Source organism: Bufo gargarizans, chromosome 3, assembly GCF_014858855.1.
Source record: "Bufo gargarizans isolate SCDJY-AF-19 chromosome 3, ASM1485885v1, whole genome shotgun sequence".
NCBI lineage: Eukaryota > Metazoa > Chordata > Amphibia > Anura > Bufonidae > Bufo > Bufo gargarizans.
The window spans coordinates 508,174,649-508,192,829 of NC_058082.1; positions in this window are offsets into that span (position 1 = coordinate 508,174,649).

An 18,181-nucleotide genomic window follows, 5' to 3' on the forward strand; every position below is an offset into this window, starting at 1 on the left:
GCAAAAGGTGGGACCTTACTTCTACGGTTTACCCTTCCGGGGTGCCCAATGAAAGAAAGTTTTCTATATAAAGACAGAGGACAATAGCCATTTTACTAGGCTTCTAGTCACCTTTGTACCAGGGTGAAGGTTTATCAGCTTTCGGCAGCCTCGCCGTATTATTGCAAGTACAGAAAGGACATCTGTAGCAACATTGAAGTAGAAGACTGGGATCCTAAAACCACCATCACTGAGAACAGAATCAGATTCAGGACTAACTACCAGTGAGTACACAACCTCCTACTATAGCCTGAGATATAGCCACATATACAGCCTGTTACCTGGATTTACAGCATTCAACCTACATATTCATAAGAGACTGTTTATATCTGGATGTAAACTGTTATCAAGATCCAGGTTACTGTAAAGTTCTTAGTTGGCCTCTATCTTCTATCTCCATACTACAACCACTCTCATCATTTTGCACCACCAAGGTGCTGGTGTCACCACATTACCTTAATTCAGGGGCCCAGCCGCACAAGCACCCAGAAAAGCCAATCACCATCAAGGGCACCTCGATCACCACCTGGCCGGTGTCCCCTGTAATAGAGTGTGCCCCGGAGAATCCAGTTCTGTTCTCTCCTTCACTGCACTGCTGGCCCAGGGAGGCATCTGCTAACCGTGAGTACCCGATGAACTATTGTACCCTTCGGCCCACCGTGAACCTCACGTGTTCTCCCCTGCGGACCGGCACGCTGCAGTTCTAACTAAAAGGAGAATTCGTCTTCAGTATCCACTGAACACTGAAGACACTGGATAATTGTATGATACAAAGGCTTCTCAACCTGCCTGTGATCACCATGTCCCAGGTGCTGCCTCCTTAAAGGGGTTTTCCTGGATTTTACTACTGATGACCAGGATAGGTCATCAGTAGAGATGAGCGAAGTTTTCAAAAATTAAATTCAGAAGCTTTGCCGAATTTCCCCCAAAATTTGATTCCATCCGAATTCATTTGTGACAAAGCGCGTTAAAAATCAGCTATTTACCGGCTGCATCTCACTGTACATCACTGTGCATTGCAGAAACATGCATAGCTAGTCCGCTGTGGTAGTGAAACAGTTACTGTGCACCAGTATGACAGGCAGTTGACAGGCCTCATTCTTAGAATCAGTTCACATTTCACTTACTGTATTTTCCGGCGTATAGGACGACTGGGCGCATAAGACGACCCCCAACTTTTCCATTTAAAATATAGGGTTTGGGCTATACTCGCCGTATAAGACTACCCCTCTTCCAACGCACACGAAATAAAAATTTTAAAACATCCGATTTGATTTCAATATGGTAATTTTAATTGAAATGCCCAGCCCTCCCTGTCTCAAAAACGATCTTCTACAGTCTAGGGAACTGACCATGGCAGCCAGGGCTTCAGTAGCGTCCTGGCTGCCATGGTAACCGATCGGAGCCCAGCAATTACACTGGGTTAGGGCTCTTTCACACCTGCGTTCTTTTCTTCCGGCATAGAGTTCCGTCGTCGGGGCTCTATGCCGGAAGAATCCTGATCAGGATTATCCTAATGCATTCTGAATGGAGTGAAATCCGTTCAGGATGCATCAGGATGTCTTCAGTTCCGGAACGGAACGTTTTTGGGCCGGAGAAAATACCGCAGCATGCTGCGCTTTTTGCTCCGGACAAAAAAACGGAAGACTTGCCGCAAGGCCGGATCCGGAATGAATGCCCATTGAAAGGCATTGATCCGGATCCGGCCTTAAGCTAAACGTCGTTTCGGCGCATTGCCGGATACGACGTTTAGCTTTTTTAGAGTGGTTACCATGGCTGCCGGGACGCTAAAGTCCTGGCAGCCATGGTAAAGTGTAGTGGGGAGCGGGGGAGCAGTATACTTACCATCCGTGCGGCTCCCGGGGCGCTCCAGAGTGACGTCAGGGCGCCCCAGGCGCATGGATGACATGATCGCATGGCACGTCATCCATGCGCATGCGGCGCTCTGACGTCACTCTGGAGCGCCCCGGGAGCCTCACGGATGGTAAGTATACCGCTCCCCGGCTCCCCGCTCCTACTATGGCAACCAGGACTTTAATAGCGTCCTGGGTGCCATAGTAACACTGAAAGCATTTTGAAGACGGATCCGTCTTCAAATGCTTTCAGTACACTTGCGTTTTTCCGGATCCAGCATGCAATTCCGGCAAGTGGAGTACGCGCCGGATCCGGACAACGCAAGTGTGAAAGAGGCCTAATGAGTTACCCAGAATCTGATTGTTGTAATAAAAAACATACTGTACTATTGTTAACCCCACCTGTGGTTTACCGTATTTATTGCAAAAAAGCGATTTTATAGATATGCAAATTTCCAGTACCTTTGTGCCCAAGGGGCTGTCCCTCCGCCGTTTTGTGCCCAGCCGCGCCCTGAATCTTGGATCCCAGCGCTGCCACTCTCTTAATTTATTCACTGCACTTCGTTTTTTTATCTTCTAAAGCCGCTCGTAATCTAGCGCATGCGCAGTTAGTTGGCGCTGTCTCCTCTATTCCCTCCGCCCTCACAGCAAGAATGAGCGAGTGCTCCAACTAACTGCGCATGCGCGAGATTACGAGCGGCTTCAGAAGAGAAAAAACGGAAGTGCAGTGAATAAATTAAGAGAGGGGTAGTGCTGGGATCCAGTATTCGGGGCGCGGCTGGGCACATAATTTGTATGTCTATAAAATCGTTTTTTTTGCAATAAATAAACAAACCACAGGCCCCTCCTCTGCCCCTCTCTCATCATTGGTGGCAGCGGGCAGCACAGGGGGGAGGGAGGGACTGCTTCCTTCTCCCCTGTGCTGCCTAATACCCAGTGTATAAGACGACCCCCAACTTTTGAAAATCATTTCTGGTGTTGGAAAGTCGTCTTATACGCCGCAAAATACGGTATTTAAAGGTCAATGTTAGCATCGGCTATAATGGACTTAACCATGTGTGGCCCAAGATTCTACTATAGAGTGTAAGCTCACTCTCCTTTTACACCATTTGCTGATTCCACATAGAATGCTAGAGAACCTGTTCACCCCAAAATTAGCAGTATTAGACCGCTATTTCACCCCAATTACAGAATCAAGGATTAATGGAATTACTTATGTAAAAACAATGTTGACACCCCAAAATCAGTAGTATCAGGTCGCTATTTCACCCCAATTACAGAATCAAGGATTAATGGAATTACTTCTGGAAAAAACGATGTAAACACTGCAAAATCAGTAGTATCAGACAGCGATTTCACCCCAATTACAAAATCAAGGATTAATGGAATTACTTATGTAAAAAAAATAATGTGAGCACCCAAAAATCAGTAGTATCAGACCACAATTTCACCCCAATTCCAGAATCAAGGATTAATGGAATTACTAATGTAAGAACGCTTTTTATCCACAATTAGCGCAGCAAGGTGTAATAGAATGGCTTCTCTATTAGCCAAGTTTTACACTGTTCTATTGGCCCCTGCACTCTCCCTATAGTGTGGATAAAGTCTCCCAATTATCTCCCTACACTATCTCAGTGTTGTCCCTGAACTGATGAAATCTAATATTTTTCAAATAAAGTCTTTCCTAATCACTTTTGCTATCACTTGTCACATCTGTCTCGATGCTCAGTTCACTGTAAAATGGAGGTGACCTGGTAGAATTACGCTTTTAATAGGCCTGGCTATCTGCTGATTGGCTGGCTGCACGGCATTATGTGTGATCCCTCGTTCTCGGGATTCTTACATTCACTTTCTAACATGTGCAGCAGTCATTTTGGGAAAAATCTGATTCATTACCATGAAGCGTGAGGAAATTCGAATTCGTGACTAGGCAAATTTTTCTGATCGAATTCCACTTTGGCAACTTTGATTCACTCAACACTAGTCATCAGTATCAGATACTAATGACTAGGGATGAGCGAACCCAAACTGTATAGTTCGGGTTCGTACCGAATTTTGGGGTGTACGTGACCCGGACCCGAACCCGAACATTTTCGTAAAAGTCCGGGTTCAGTTTCGGTGTTCGTTGCTTTCTTGGCGCTCTTTGAAAGGCTGCAAAGCAGCCAATCAACAAGCGTCATACTGCTTGCCCCAAGAGGCCATCACAGCCATGCCTACTATTGGCATGGCTGTGATTGGCCAGTGCAGCATGTGACCCAGCCTCTATTTAGGCTGGAGTCACGTAGCACCGCCCGTCACTCTGCTCTGATCAGTGTAGGGAGAGGATGCAGCTGCTGTTAGGGCGAGATTAGGCAGTGATTAACTCATCAAAAACACTTAATTCAGTGATCGATCTACAGCTGTGGATCATTGAACTGCTGCTATTTAATTGCTCACTGTTTTTAGGCTGCCCAGAGCGTTTTTCAGTCACTTTTTTCTGGGGTGATCGGCGGCCATTTTGTGTCTTGTGGTGCGCCAGCACAAGCTGCCACCAAGTCCATTTAACCATCAATAGTGTGGTTATTTCTTTGCTATATCCTACATCAGGGGCTTGGCTGTGCTTGCTATTTTATTGAGGGGTGAAATACAATTGCCAAAATAGCAGTACCCTAAATCTGGTGTTTCAGCTGTGGCTAGCCAATTGTAATACTGTCTGCTGTCTGGCAAAGGATATATTTTTGTTCTGGGTTGAAATACAATTCCCAACTTAGCAATTCCTTAAATCAGTGGTTTCTGCTGTATCAGGCCAAGTTTAAATCGATCCATAAAAGGGTATATTAGATTGAAGGTGCGGATAGGGTCATTCTCAATAACTTCACACGGTACCGTGCATTTCCAAGTCTAATTCTGTCTGTAAACGTATACCTGTCATCCAGCGCCTAAATACTAGGCCTACAATTTATATTCAGCTAAATCTGTCATTATTGCTGTGGCTGGTCAAGTTATTTGGTGTCCGTCAAAGCACAGTTTTTGTTCTGGGTTGAAATACAATTCCCAACTTAGCAATTTCCTAAATTAGTGGTTTCTGCTGTATCAGGCCTACTTTAAATCTATCCATAAAAGGGTATATTAGATTGAAGGTGCAGATAGGGTCATTCTCAATAACTTCACAAACACGCTACTGTGCATTTCCAAGTCTAATTCTGTCTGTAAACGTATACCTGTCACCCAGCGCCTAAATAATAGGCCTCAAATTTATAGTCAGCTAAATCTGTGGTTATTGCTGAGGCTGGTCAAGTTATTTTGTGTCCGTCAAAGCACAGTTTTTGTTCTGGGTTGAAATACAATTCCCAACTTAGCAATTTCCTAAATTAGTGGTTTCTGCTGTATCAGGCCTACTTAAAATCTATCCATAAAAGGGTATATTAGATTCAAGGTGCTAATAGGGTCATCCACAATAACTTCACACGCTACTGTGCATTTCCAAGTCTAATTCTGTCCTTAAACATATACCTGTCATCCAGCGCCTAAATACTAGGCCTACAATTTATATTCAGCTAAATCTGTCGTTACTGCTGTGCCTGTATTAGTGTAATACGGTACCTAAATAGATAGCCAGATAGTGTTAGGTGTCTGTAAAAAAAGGCCTGAATTTGAATTCAATACATTGGGCCAAATAATATTTTTCTTATTGTGGTGAACGGTAACAATGAGGAAAACATCTAGTAAGGGACCCGGACATGGTCGTGGTGGTGTTAATGGACCCTCTGGTGCTGGGAGAGGACGTGGCCGTTCTGCCACAGCCACACGTCCTAGTGTACCAACTACCTCAGGTCCCAGTAGTCGCCAGAATTTACAGCGATATTTGGTGGGGCCCAATGCCGTTCCAAGGATGGTAAGGCCTGAACAGGTACAGGCATTAGTCAATTGGGTGGCCGACAGTGGATCCAGCACGTTCACATTATCTCCCACCCAGTCTTCTGCAGAAAGCGCACAGATGGCGCCTGAAAACCAAGCCCATCAGTCTGTCACATCACCCCCATGCATATCAGGGAAACTGTCTGAGCCTCAAGTTATGCAGCAGTCTCTTATGCTGTTTGAAGACTCTGCTGGCAGGGTTTCCCAAGGGCATCCACCTAGCCCTTCCCCAGCGGTGGAAGACATAGAATGCACTGACGCACAACCACTTATGTTTCCTGATGATGAGGACATGGGATTACCACCTCAGCACGTCTCTGATGATGACGAAACACAGGTGCCAACTGCTGCTTCTTTCTGCAGTGTGCAGACTGAACAGGAGGTCAGGGAGGAAGACTGGGTGGAAGACGATGCAGGGGACGATGAGGTCCTAGACCCCACATGGAATGAAGGTCGTGCCACTGACTTTCACAGTTCGGAGGAAGAGGCAGTGGTGAGACCGAGCCAACAGCGTAGCAAAAGAGGGAGCAGTGGGCAAAAGCAGAACACCCGCCGCCAAGAGACTCCGCCTGCTACTGACCGCCGCCATCTGGGACCGAGCACCCCAAAGGCAGCTTCAAGGAGTTCCCTGGCATGGCACTTCTTCAAACAATGTGCTGACGACAAGACCCGGGTGGTTTGCACGCTGTGCCATCAGAGCCTGAAGCGAGGCATTAACGTTCTGAACCTTAGCACAACCTGCATGACCAGGCACCTGCATGCAAAGCATGAACTGCAGTGGAGTAAATACCTTAAAAACAAGGAACTCACTCAGGCTCCCCCTGCTACCTCTTCTGCTGCTGCCGCCTCGGCCTCTTCCTCCGCCTCTGGAGGAACGTTGGCACCTGCCGCCCAGCAAACAGGGGATGTACTACCAACACCACCACCTCCGTCACCAAGCATCTCAACCATGTCACACGGCAGCGTTCAGCTCTCCATTGTCATGGAACCATGAACCAGACGTACAACAAGAGATAAGTGGAAATAAGAAGGCTTTATTGAAAATCAAGCTGTGAGGCAAAAGTCCAAACGGATGGCTAAACCGAAGCAGGGTCTTGCGAAGCCAGAGGTCAGGAACCAGAAGGGTAGTCAGACGAAGCCTGGATCAGGAACCAGCAGGGTAGTCAGACGAGGCCTGGATCAGGAACCAGCAGGGTAGTCAGACGAAGCCAGGATCAGGAACCAGAAGCAGCAGCAGTCTTAGAAGCATGTGAACACAGGAGGACCAAGCAAGGAACTGAAGCCACAGACCTCCTATATACATGAGCTAGGCATCCAGCTCCTCCCAGTGGGAAGGAGAAGCCGCAGGGTGGGAGGCTACAAGAAACCCAGAAACCAAGATGGCCGCCAGCACATGTCAAATGAAGGAGAACAGCAAGAAGGTAAGACCATGACAGTACCTCCCCCTCAAGGGCCCCTCCTCCGCGGAGTAAAGAACGGTTTCTGAGGGAAGCGTGCGTGGAAGGCTCGGAGCAAGGCAGGAGCATGGACATCTGCGGAGGGAACCCAGGAACGCTCCTCTGGACCATAACCACGCCAATGGACCAAAAACTGCACCCGACCGCGGACCAGGCGTGAGTCCAGGATATTGCTCACCTCATACTCCTCACGATTGCCCACTTGGACCGGACGAGGCCGAGGAACCGAGGAAGTGAAACGATTACACACCAGTGGCTTCAACAGGGAGACATGAAACACGTTGGAGATCCGCATGCCAGGAGGAAGCGCAAGGGCATAGGCTACCGGGTTTACCCTGCGAAGCACTCGGAAGGGACCAACAAAGCGAGGCGCCAGCTTGGGAGTGGGCACTCGAAGGTTGAGGTTGCGGGTGGACAACCATACGCGGTCTCCGACCTGGTAGGAAGGAGCGGGCGCTCGTCTGCGATCAGCCTGGAGTCTCTGGCGCTGCGCAGAGACCTCAAGGGACCTCTGGATCTGTACCCAAGAAGCACGTAGGACGGAAAGGTGATCCTCCACAGCCGGAATATCCTGGGGAGAGAATACCTCCGGTAACACGGCAGGTTGGAACCCATAATTGGCCATGAAGGGAGACGTCCCAGAGGAAGAGTTCACCGCCGTGTTTCTGGCAAACTCAGCCCAAGGCAGGAGGTCAACCCAATTGTCTTGGTGATCGGAGACATAGCAATGAAGGAATTGCTCCAAGGCCTGATTGGATCGTTCTGCAGCCCCATTGGACTGAGGGTGGTAGGCCGAGGAGAAAGAGAGATGAATCCCCAACTGGGAGCAAAAGGAGCGCCAGAACCTGGACACAAACTGACTCCCCCGATCCGACACAATCTCCTTGGGCAAACCGTGCAACCGGAAGACCTCCCTGGCAAAAATCGTGGCCAACTCTCGTGCAGAGGGTAACTTCTTGAGAGGAACACAGTGGCACATTTTGGAAAACCGATCCACAATCATGAGAATGACCGTATGGCCTCGGGATGCAGGGAGGTCCACAATGAAATCCATCCCCAGGTGTGACCATGGACGCTCCCCAGTGGCTATGGGTTGCAAAAGGCCCAACGGACGGTGCCGAGGGGATTTACTCTGGGCACAAACGGAGCATGCCGCTACATATGCGGCGATGTCGGAACGTAGAGAAGGCCACCAGAACAGAGGTGAAACAGCCCATGACAGCTGATTCTTTCCAGGATGCCCCGCGGCCTTGGAGTTATGGTAGGTTCGCAACAACCGAGTGCGCAACTCCTCAGGCACAAAACATCTGCCGTTGGGTCTCCCAGAGGGAGCACCAGATTGAGCCGCCAAAATCTGCTCACCCAGGGAGAGGTCAGGCTGGTGCAAATGGCGGCCAGGATCTGATTCGGAGGTATGACCGAAGTCGGAATCGACTCCTCCCCGGACAGCTCGGAGTACTGCCGTGATAAGGCATCCGCTCTGATGTTCTTGGAACCGGGTAGGTAGGAGACCACGTAATTAAAACGTGACAAGAACAGAGCCCATCTGGCCTGACGTGGTGTCAATCTCTTGGCCTCAGAGAGGTAGGTCAGATTCTTGTGGTCCGTCAGGATGAGAACCGGAACCACCGAGCCCTCGAGCAAGTGCCTCCATTCTTTAAGGGCCTGCACGATGGCCAATAACTCCCTGTCACCAATCTGATAGTTGCACTCCGCGGAAGACAGTTTCCGGGAGTAAAACCCACAAGGAAGCAGAGGACCCTCTGGTGTTCTACGCTGAGACAGAAGGGCGCCTACTCCCGTCTCAGCCGCGTCCACCTCGAGGACAAAAGGCAACCCAGGGTTGGGATGCGACAGAATCTGAGCCGACACAAAGGCGGACTTTAGAGCCTCAAAAGCTCGGATGGCCTCGAGCGGCCAGACCTGGGGATTACTGCCCTTCCTGGTCAGATCCGTGAGAGGCTTGGCTAGCATGGAAAAGTCCCTGATGAACTTCCGATAATAATTGGCGAAGCCCAAAAAGCGCTGCAGGGCACGAAGACCACTGGGCTGGGGCCACTGTAAGACAGCCGAAACCTTCTCAGGATCCATGGAGAACCCCTCAGCAGAAATGATGTAACCTAAGAAGGTTACCTGGGATCGGTGAAATTCTCATTTCTCAAGCTTACCGAACAGCTTGTTCTCTCGTAACCGTTGCAACACTCGTCTGACATCCAGAATGTGGGCCTCCATGGATTCAGAATATACCAAGATGTCATCCAAATAGACCACCACACACTGCTGCAACAGGTCACGGAAAACATCGTTGATGAATTCCTGGAAGACTGCGGGCGCATTGCACAACCCAAAGGGCATAACCAAGGATTCATAATGACCGGTCCTGATGTTAAACGCGGTCTTCCACTCATCGCCCGCCTTGATCCTTACCAGGTTATATGCCGCCCTCAGGTCGAGTTTGGTAAAGACCGTGGCCCCTTTGAGGCGATCGAACAGCTCGGAAATCAAGGGTATCGGGTAAGCGTTCTTGATTGTGATGCGATTGAGACCCCTGTAATCGATGCAAGGCCTCAACTCACCGCCCTTCTTTTTCACAAAGAAAAATCCAGCCCCTGCCGGGGACGAGGATTTGCGAATGTGTCCGCTTGAAAGCGCCTCCCTCACGTACTCCTCCATGGCCTCATTCTCCGCTACCGACAGTGGATAGACTTTGCCACGAGGAGGAACGGCACCAGATTGTAACTCTATGGCACAATCGTATGGGCGGTGCGGAGGTAGGGCAACCGCACGCACCTTATCGAATACATCCCGGTACTCCTCGTATTCAGGAGGCAACAGAGAGTCCGAGGAAGTACACAGCAACTTGACAGACCCATGGATGCAACTAGCCCCACACTGCGGTGACCACGAGAGGATCTCGGCCGATCTCCAATCGAAAGTCGGATTATGCTTCTGGAGCCAGGGGTACCCCAAGACCACCGAGTAGTGTGGAGACGAAATAACCTGGAGACAGACCGACTCTCTGTGAACGGCACCAATGGCCATCCCCACTGGAAGGGTCTCATGAGTCACGTGTGGCGGCAGAAGGGGTCTGCCGTCTATCGCCTCAAGAGCCAGTGGGGAACCTCGAGGCTGCAGAGGAATGGAATTGGCGGCAGCGAACACACTATCAATGAACAAACCACCAGCACCAGAGTCCACCAACGCCTGGGTCGTCACCGAGCCCCCGACCCAGGAGAGGACAACAGTAATCAGTGGTTTGTCAACACGGGAAACCGGGGACGAGGAGACTCCACCCAAGATCTGCCCCCGACAGGATCTCAGGTGCGAGCGTTTCCCGGACGGTTCGGGCATGCCAACCGAAAATGCCCACCGAGACCACAGTACATGCATCGGCCCTCGCGTCTCCGGAGTGCCCTCTCCCCCTCGGACAGGCGAGCAAACCCCAGCTGCATGGGTTCACCCCCAGACAAGTCATCCCCAGGAGGCGTGGGAGGAGAGGGAGGCACGGGTGGGACAGCAAACGTAGGCGCCAATCTGTTAGAAGACCTCCGCAGGCTCTCCTTAAAGGAAGGTCTCTCCCTGAGTCTGGTGTCAATCAAAATCAGGAAAGAAATAAGAGACTCGAGCTCCACTGGTAGGTCCTTAGCTGCAACCTCATCCTTCAAGGCATCCGAGAGACCATGAGAGAAAGCAGCGACCAGAGCCTCATTATTCCAGCCCACCTCTGCTGCCAGGGTACGAAACTCAATGGCGTATTCAGCTACGGATCGTGAACCCTGTCTGATGGACATAAGGAGCTTCGCAGCAGAGGCAGCACGAGCCGGCACATCGAATACCTTCCGAAGAGAAGCAACAAAACCGGAAAACTCGGCAACCACCGGATTGTTGTTCTCCCATAAAGGGCTGGCCCAGGCCAAGGCCTTGTCCGAGAGCAGCGAGATCAAGAAGCCCACCTTTGATCTCTCAGTAGGAAAGGCATGTGGCAGCAACTCGAAATAAATGCCCACCTGGTTGAGGAAACCTCGGCACTGAGTTGGCTCTCCCCCAAGGCGCTGTGGAAGGGGGGCAGAACCAGTCATACCCCGAAACACCGCAGGCGCAGCAACAGGTGTCGGGGTAGACTCTGGCGCAACAACCGGAGCGGCAGTAGGAGCGGGCCCAGGAGCGACAACCGACCCATCGGCAACGGAAGCTAAATGAGCCGTGCGTTCAAGCAGGGTTTGCAACGCCACAGCGAACCGACCAAACAGGTGATCCTGCTGATCAAGTCTGGCAACCAGCGTAGGTAGTGAGGATGGCCCTGTACCGTCAGAATTCAGGGCTTGGTCCTAATGTCATGGAACCATGAACCAGACGTACAACAAGAGATAAGTGGAAATAAGAAGGCTTTATTGAAAATCAAGCTGTGAGGCAAAAGTCCAAACGGATGGCTAAACCGAAGCAGGGTCTTGCGAAGCCAGAGGTCAGGAACCAGAAGGGTAGTCAGACGAAGCCTGGATCAGGAACCAGCAGGGTAGTCAGACGAGGCCTGGATCAGGAACCAGCAGGGTAGTCAGACGAAGCCAGGATCAGGAACCAGAAGCAGCAGCAGTCTTAGAAGCATGTGAACACAGGAGGACCAAGCAAGGAACTGAAGCCACAGACCTCCTATATACATGAGCTAGGCATCCAGCTCCTCCCAGTGGGAAGGAGAAGCCGCAGGGTGGGAGGCTACAAGAAACCCAGAAACCAAGATGGCCGCCAGCACATGTCAAACGAAGGAGAACAGCAAGAAGGTAAGACCATGACATCCATCTCACAAACATTTGAGAGAAAGCGTAAATTCCCACCTAGCCACCCTCGATCCCTGGCCCTGAATGCCAGCATTTCTAAACTACTGGCCTATGAAATGCTGTCATTTAGGCTGGTGGACACAGACAGCTTCAAACAGCTCATGTCGCTTGCTGTCCCACAGTATGTTGTTCCCAGCCGCCACTACTTCTCCAAGAGAGCCGTGCCTTCCCTGCACAACCAAGTATCCGATAAAATCAAGTGTGCACTGCGCAACGCCATCTGTGGCAAGGTCCACCTAACCACAGATACGTGGACCAGTAAGCACGGCCAGGGACGCTATATCTCCCTAACTGCACACTGGGTAAATGTAGTGGCGGCTGGGCCCCAGGCGGAGAGCTGTGTGGCGCACGTCCTTCCGCCGCCAAGGATCGCAGGGCAACATTCTTTGCCTCCTGTTGCCTCCTCCTACTCGGCTTCCTCCTCCTCTTCTTCCACCTGCTCATCCAGTCAGCCACACACCTTCACCACCAACTTCAGCACAGCCCGGGGTAAACATCAGCAGGCCATTCTGAAACTCATATGTTTGGGGGACAGGCCCCACACCGCACAGGAGTTGTGGCGGGGTATAGAACAACAGACCGATGAGTGGTTGCTGCCGGTGAGCCTCAAGCCCGGCCTGGTGGTGTGGGATAATGGGCGAAATCTCGTTGCAGCTCTGGGACTAGCCGGTTTGACACACATCACTTGCCTGGCGCATGTGCTGAATTTGGTGGTGCAGAAGTTCATTCACAACTACCCCGACATGTCAGAGCTGCTGCATAAAATGCGGGCCGTCTGATCGCGCTTCTGGCGTTGACATCCTGCCGCTGCTCGCCTGTCTGCGCTACAGCGTAACTTCGGCCTTCCCGCTCACCGCCTCATATGCGACGTGCCCACCAGGTGGAACTCCACCTTGCACATGCTGGACAGACTGTGTGAGCAGCAGCAGGCCATAGTGGAGTTTCAGCTGCAGCACGCACGGGTCAGTCGCACTGCGGAACAGCACCACTTCACCACCAATGACTGGGCCTCCATGCGAGACCTGTGTGCCCTGTTGCGCTGTTTCGAGTACTCCACCAACATGGCCAGTGGCGATGACGCCGTTATCAGCGTTACAATACCACTTCTATGTCTCCTTGAGAAAACACTTAGGGCGATGATGGAAGAGGAGGTGGCCCATGAGGAGGAAGAGGGGTCATTTTTAGCACTTTCAGGCCAGTCTCTTCGAAGTGACTCAGAGGGAGGTTATTTGCAACAGCAGAGGCCAGGTACAAATGTGGCCAGACAGGGCCCACTACTGGAGGACGAGGATGAGGAGGAGGTGGAGGAGGAGGAGGATGAAGCATGTTCACAGCGGGGTGGCACCCAACGCAGCTCGGGCCCATCACTGGTGCGTGGCTGGGGGGAAACGCAGGACGATGACGATACGCCTCCCACAGAGGACAGCTTGTCCTTACCTCTGGGCAGCCTGGCACACATGAGCGACTACATGCTGCAGTGCCTGCGCAATGACAGCAGAGTTGCCCACATTTTAACGTGTGCGGACTACTGGGTTACCACCCTGCTGGATCCTCGGTACAAAGACAATGTGCCCACCATACTTCCTGCACTGGAGCATGATAGGAAGATGCGCGAGTACAAGCGCACGTTGGTAGACGCGCTACTGAGAGCATTCCCAAATGTCACAGGGGAACAAGTGGAAGCCCAAGGCGAAGGCAGAGGAGGAGCAAGAGGTCGCCAACGCAGCTGTGTCACGGCTAGCTCCTCTGAGGGCAGGGTTAGTATGGCAGAGATGTGGAAAAGTTTTGTCAACACGCCACAGCTTACTGCACCACCACCTGATACGGAACATGTTAGAAGGAGGCAACATTTCACTAACATGGTGGAACAGTACGTGTGCACACCCCTCCACGTACTGACTGATGGTTCGGCCCCATTCAACTTCTGGGTCTCCAAATTGTCCACGTGGCCAGAGCTAGCCTTTTTTGCCTTGGAGGTGCTGGCCTGCCCGGCGGCCAGCATTTTGTCTGAATGTGTATTCAGCACGGCAGGGGGCGTCATTACAGACAAACGCAGCCGCCTGGCTACAGCCAATGTGGACAAGCTGACGTTCATAAAAATGAACCAGGCATGGATCCCACAGGACCTGTCCATCCTTTGTGCAGATTAGACATTAACTACCTCCCCTTAACTATATATTATTGTACTCCAGGGCACTTCCTCATTCAATCCTATTTTTATTTTCATTTTACCATTATATTGCGGGGCAACCCAAAGTTGAATGAACCTCTCCTCTGTCTGGGTGCCAGGGCCTAAAAATATCTGACAGTGGCCTGTTCCAGTGTTGGGTGACGTGAAGCATGATTCTCTGCTATGACATGAAGACTGATTCTCTGCTGACATGAAGCCTGAATCTCTGCTATGGGACCTCTCTCCTCTGCCTGGGTGCCGGGGCCTAAATATCTGACAATGGACTTTTCCAGTGGTGGGTGACGTGAAGCCTGATTCTCTGCTGACATGAAGCCTGAATCTCTGTTATGGGACCTCTCTCCTCTGCCTGGGTGCCAGGGCCTAAATGTATGACAATGGACTGTTCCAGTGGTGGGTGACATGAAGCCTGATTCTCTGCTATGACATGAAGACTGATTCTCTGCTGACATGAAGCCTTAATCTCTGTTATGGGACCTCTCTCCTCTGTCTGGGTGCCGGGGCCTACATATCTGACAATGGACTGTTCCAGTGTTGGGTGACGTGGAGCATGATTCTCTGCTATGACATGAAGACTGATTCTCTGCTGACATGAAGCCTGAATCTCTGTTATGGGACCTCTCTCCTCTGTCTGGGTGCCGGGGCCTAAATATCTGACAATGGACTGTTCCAGTGTTGGGTGACGTGAAGCATGATTCTCTGCTATGACATGAAGACTGATTCTCTGCTGACATGAAGCCTGAATCTCTGTTATGGGACCTCTCTCCTCTGCCTGGGTGCCGGGGCCTAAATATATGACAATGGACTGTTCCAGTGGTGGGTGACATGAAGCCTGATTCTCTGCTATGACATGAAGACTGATTCTCCGCTGACATGAAGCCTGAATCTCTGTTATGGGTCCTCTCTCCTCTGTCTGGGTGCCGGGGCCTAAATATCTGACAATGGACTGTTCCAGTGTTGGGTGACGTGAAGCATGATTCTCTGCTATGACATGAAGACTGATTCTCTGCAGACATGAAGCCTGAATCTCTGTTATGGAACCTCTCTCCTCTGCCTTCGTGCCGGGGCCTAAATATCTGACAATGGATTGTTCCAGTGGTGGGTGACGTGAAGCCTGATTCTCTGCTATGACATGAAGACTGATTCTCTGCTTACATGAAGCCTGAATCTCTGTTATGGGACCTCTCTCCTCTGCCTGGGTGCCGAGGCCTAAATATATGACAATGGACTGTTCCAGTGGTGGGTGACATGAAGCCTGATTCTCTGCTATGACATGAAGACTGATTCTCTGCTGACATGAAGCCTGAATCTCTGTTATGGGACCTCTCTCCTCTGCCTGGGTGCCGGGGCCTAAATATATGACAATGGACTGTTCCAGTTTTGGCTGACGTGAAGCCTGATTCTCTGCTATGACATGAAGACTGATTCTCTGCTGACATGAAGCCTGAATCTCTGTTATGGGACCTCTCTCCTCTGCCTGGGTGCCGGGGCCTAAATATATGACAATGGACTGTTCCAGTGGTGGGTGACATGAAGCCTGATTCTCTGCTATGACATGAAGTCTGATTTTCTGCTGACATGAAGCCTGAATCTCTGTTATTGGACCTCTCTCCTCTGTCTGGGTGCCGGGGCCTAAATATATGACAATGGACTATTCCAGTGATGGGTGACATGAAGCCTGATTCTCTACTATGACATGAAGACTGATTCTCTGCTGACATGAAGCCTGAATCTCTGTTATGGGACCTCTCTCCTCTGTCTGGGTGCCGGGGCCTAAATATATGACAATGGACTGTTCCAGTGGTGGGTGACGTGAAGCCTGATTCTCTGCTATCTTATAATACAGTGAGGAACCGCACTCTATTCAAGTGTGTCACCGGTGCCAATCAAGGGCTTATTAAGCCATTTATCATGAGAATGAAGTATTGAGGCACTCAGGTTCTTTTTGCAATTTAAATGAAATTTATTTCATGAATTAATCTCTGCATCATCCATTCGCCCGTGGTATATATAGGAGCATTAAACAACAGAATATTTCTGACCAAACGTTTCGGTCACGGTGGACCTTCGTCAGTGGTCATATTATCTGAGTGATGTATGGCTATGTTCTGGGGCGCTGCATCCAGCGCCCCAGAACATAGCCATACATCACTCAGATAATATGACCACTGACGAAGGTCCACCGTGACCGAAACGTTTGGTCAGAAATATTCTGTTGTTTAATGCTCCTATATATACCACGGGCGAATGGATGATGCAGAGATTAATTCATGAAATAAATTTCATTTAAATTGCAAAAAGAACCTGAGTGCCTCAATACTTCATTCTCATGATTCTCTGCTATGACATGAAGACTGATTCTCTACTTACATGAAGCCTTAATCTCTGTTATGGGTCCTCTCTCCTCTGCCTGGGTGCCGGGGCCTAAATATATGACAATGGACTGTTCCAGTGGTGGGTGACGTGAAGCCTGATTCTCTGCTATGACATGAAGACTGATTCTCTACTTACATGAAGCCTGAATCTCTGTTATGGGACCTCTCTCCTCTGTCTGGGTGCCGGGGCCTAAATATATGACAATGGACTGTTCCAGTGTTGGGTGACGTGAAGCCTGATTCTCTGCTATGACATGAAGACTGATTCTCTGCTGACATGAAGCCAGATTCTCTGCTATGGGACCTCTCTTCAATTGATATTGGTTAATTATTTTTATTTTTATTCATTTCCCTATCCACATTTGTTTGCATGGAATTTAACTACATTTTGCTGCCTTTTGCAGCCCTCTAGCCCTTTCCTGGGCTGTTTTACAGCCTTTTTAGTGCCGAAAAGTTCGGGTCCCCATTGACTTCAACTCTAGTTGTCAGGAGTCCTCTGATAAGTCACCATTTTTTGTGCATATGGGTTTCATCCGCAGTTTGGGACATTCTCTGGAGAGGGGTCTTCTGGTTTACCTGATGAGGACAGATTCTCCTCGTCTCTGTCATCATCTATTTGGCAAAAGATTCAGAATAATCTAAAGAGCATGAGTGAGAGATATAAGCGTGTGGCGGATAAGAGACGTGTGCCTGGTCCGGACCTGAATGTTGGTGATCTGGTGTGGTTGTCTACTAAGAATATCAAATTGAAGGTTCCCTCCTGGAAGTTGGGTCCTAAGTTTATTGGGCCTTACAAAATCTTGTCCGTCATCAATCCTGTTGCCTACCGTCTTGATCTTCCTCAGACTTGGAAGATCCATAATGTTTTTCATAAGTCCTTATTAAAACCTAATGTCCAACCCATTGTACCCTCGTCTTTGCCTCCTCCTCCGATTGTGGTTGATGGTAATCTTGAATTTCAGGTCTGTAGGATTGTGGATTCTCGTGTTGTCCGCGGTTCTCTCCAGTACCTCGTTCATTGGGAGGGTTATGGTCCTGTGGAGAGGATGTGGGTCCCAGTGACGGACATTAAGGCCACTCGTCTCATCAGGGCTTTCCATAGGTCCCATCCTGAGAAGGTGGGCTCTGAGTGTCCGGAGTCCACTCGTAGAAGGAGGGGTACTGTCACCACCAGACATCTGAGAAGCTCTGACAGACATCCTTCAGAACCTCCTCCTTGAGGTTCCTTTTGTTTTGCTTTCATTTTCTCATCTCGTTAGCCTCTCTCAGCTGTCATGTAGTTGCAATGATTGCATCCCTTTAAATCCCTTCCCATACTGCATCACTTTGCGGTTTATACAACTTCCTGGAGTGTGTGCATGTTGGATGCTACTACTGAGTCTTCTACAGATAAGTTTTGTTCATTTATTTGTATTTTCCTGTTTGCTGGATCCCAGGTGACCCTGACTCCCTCCTTATCAAGTGTAGGGAGCCGGCGGTCATGTCCCCTCACTATTATAGGGTGTTCAGGTGTTATACAGTCGAGGTACGAGGATATGCG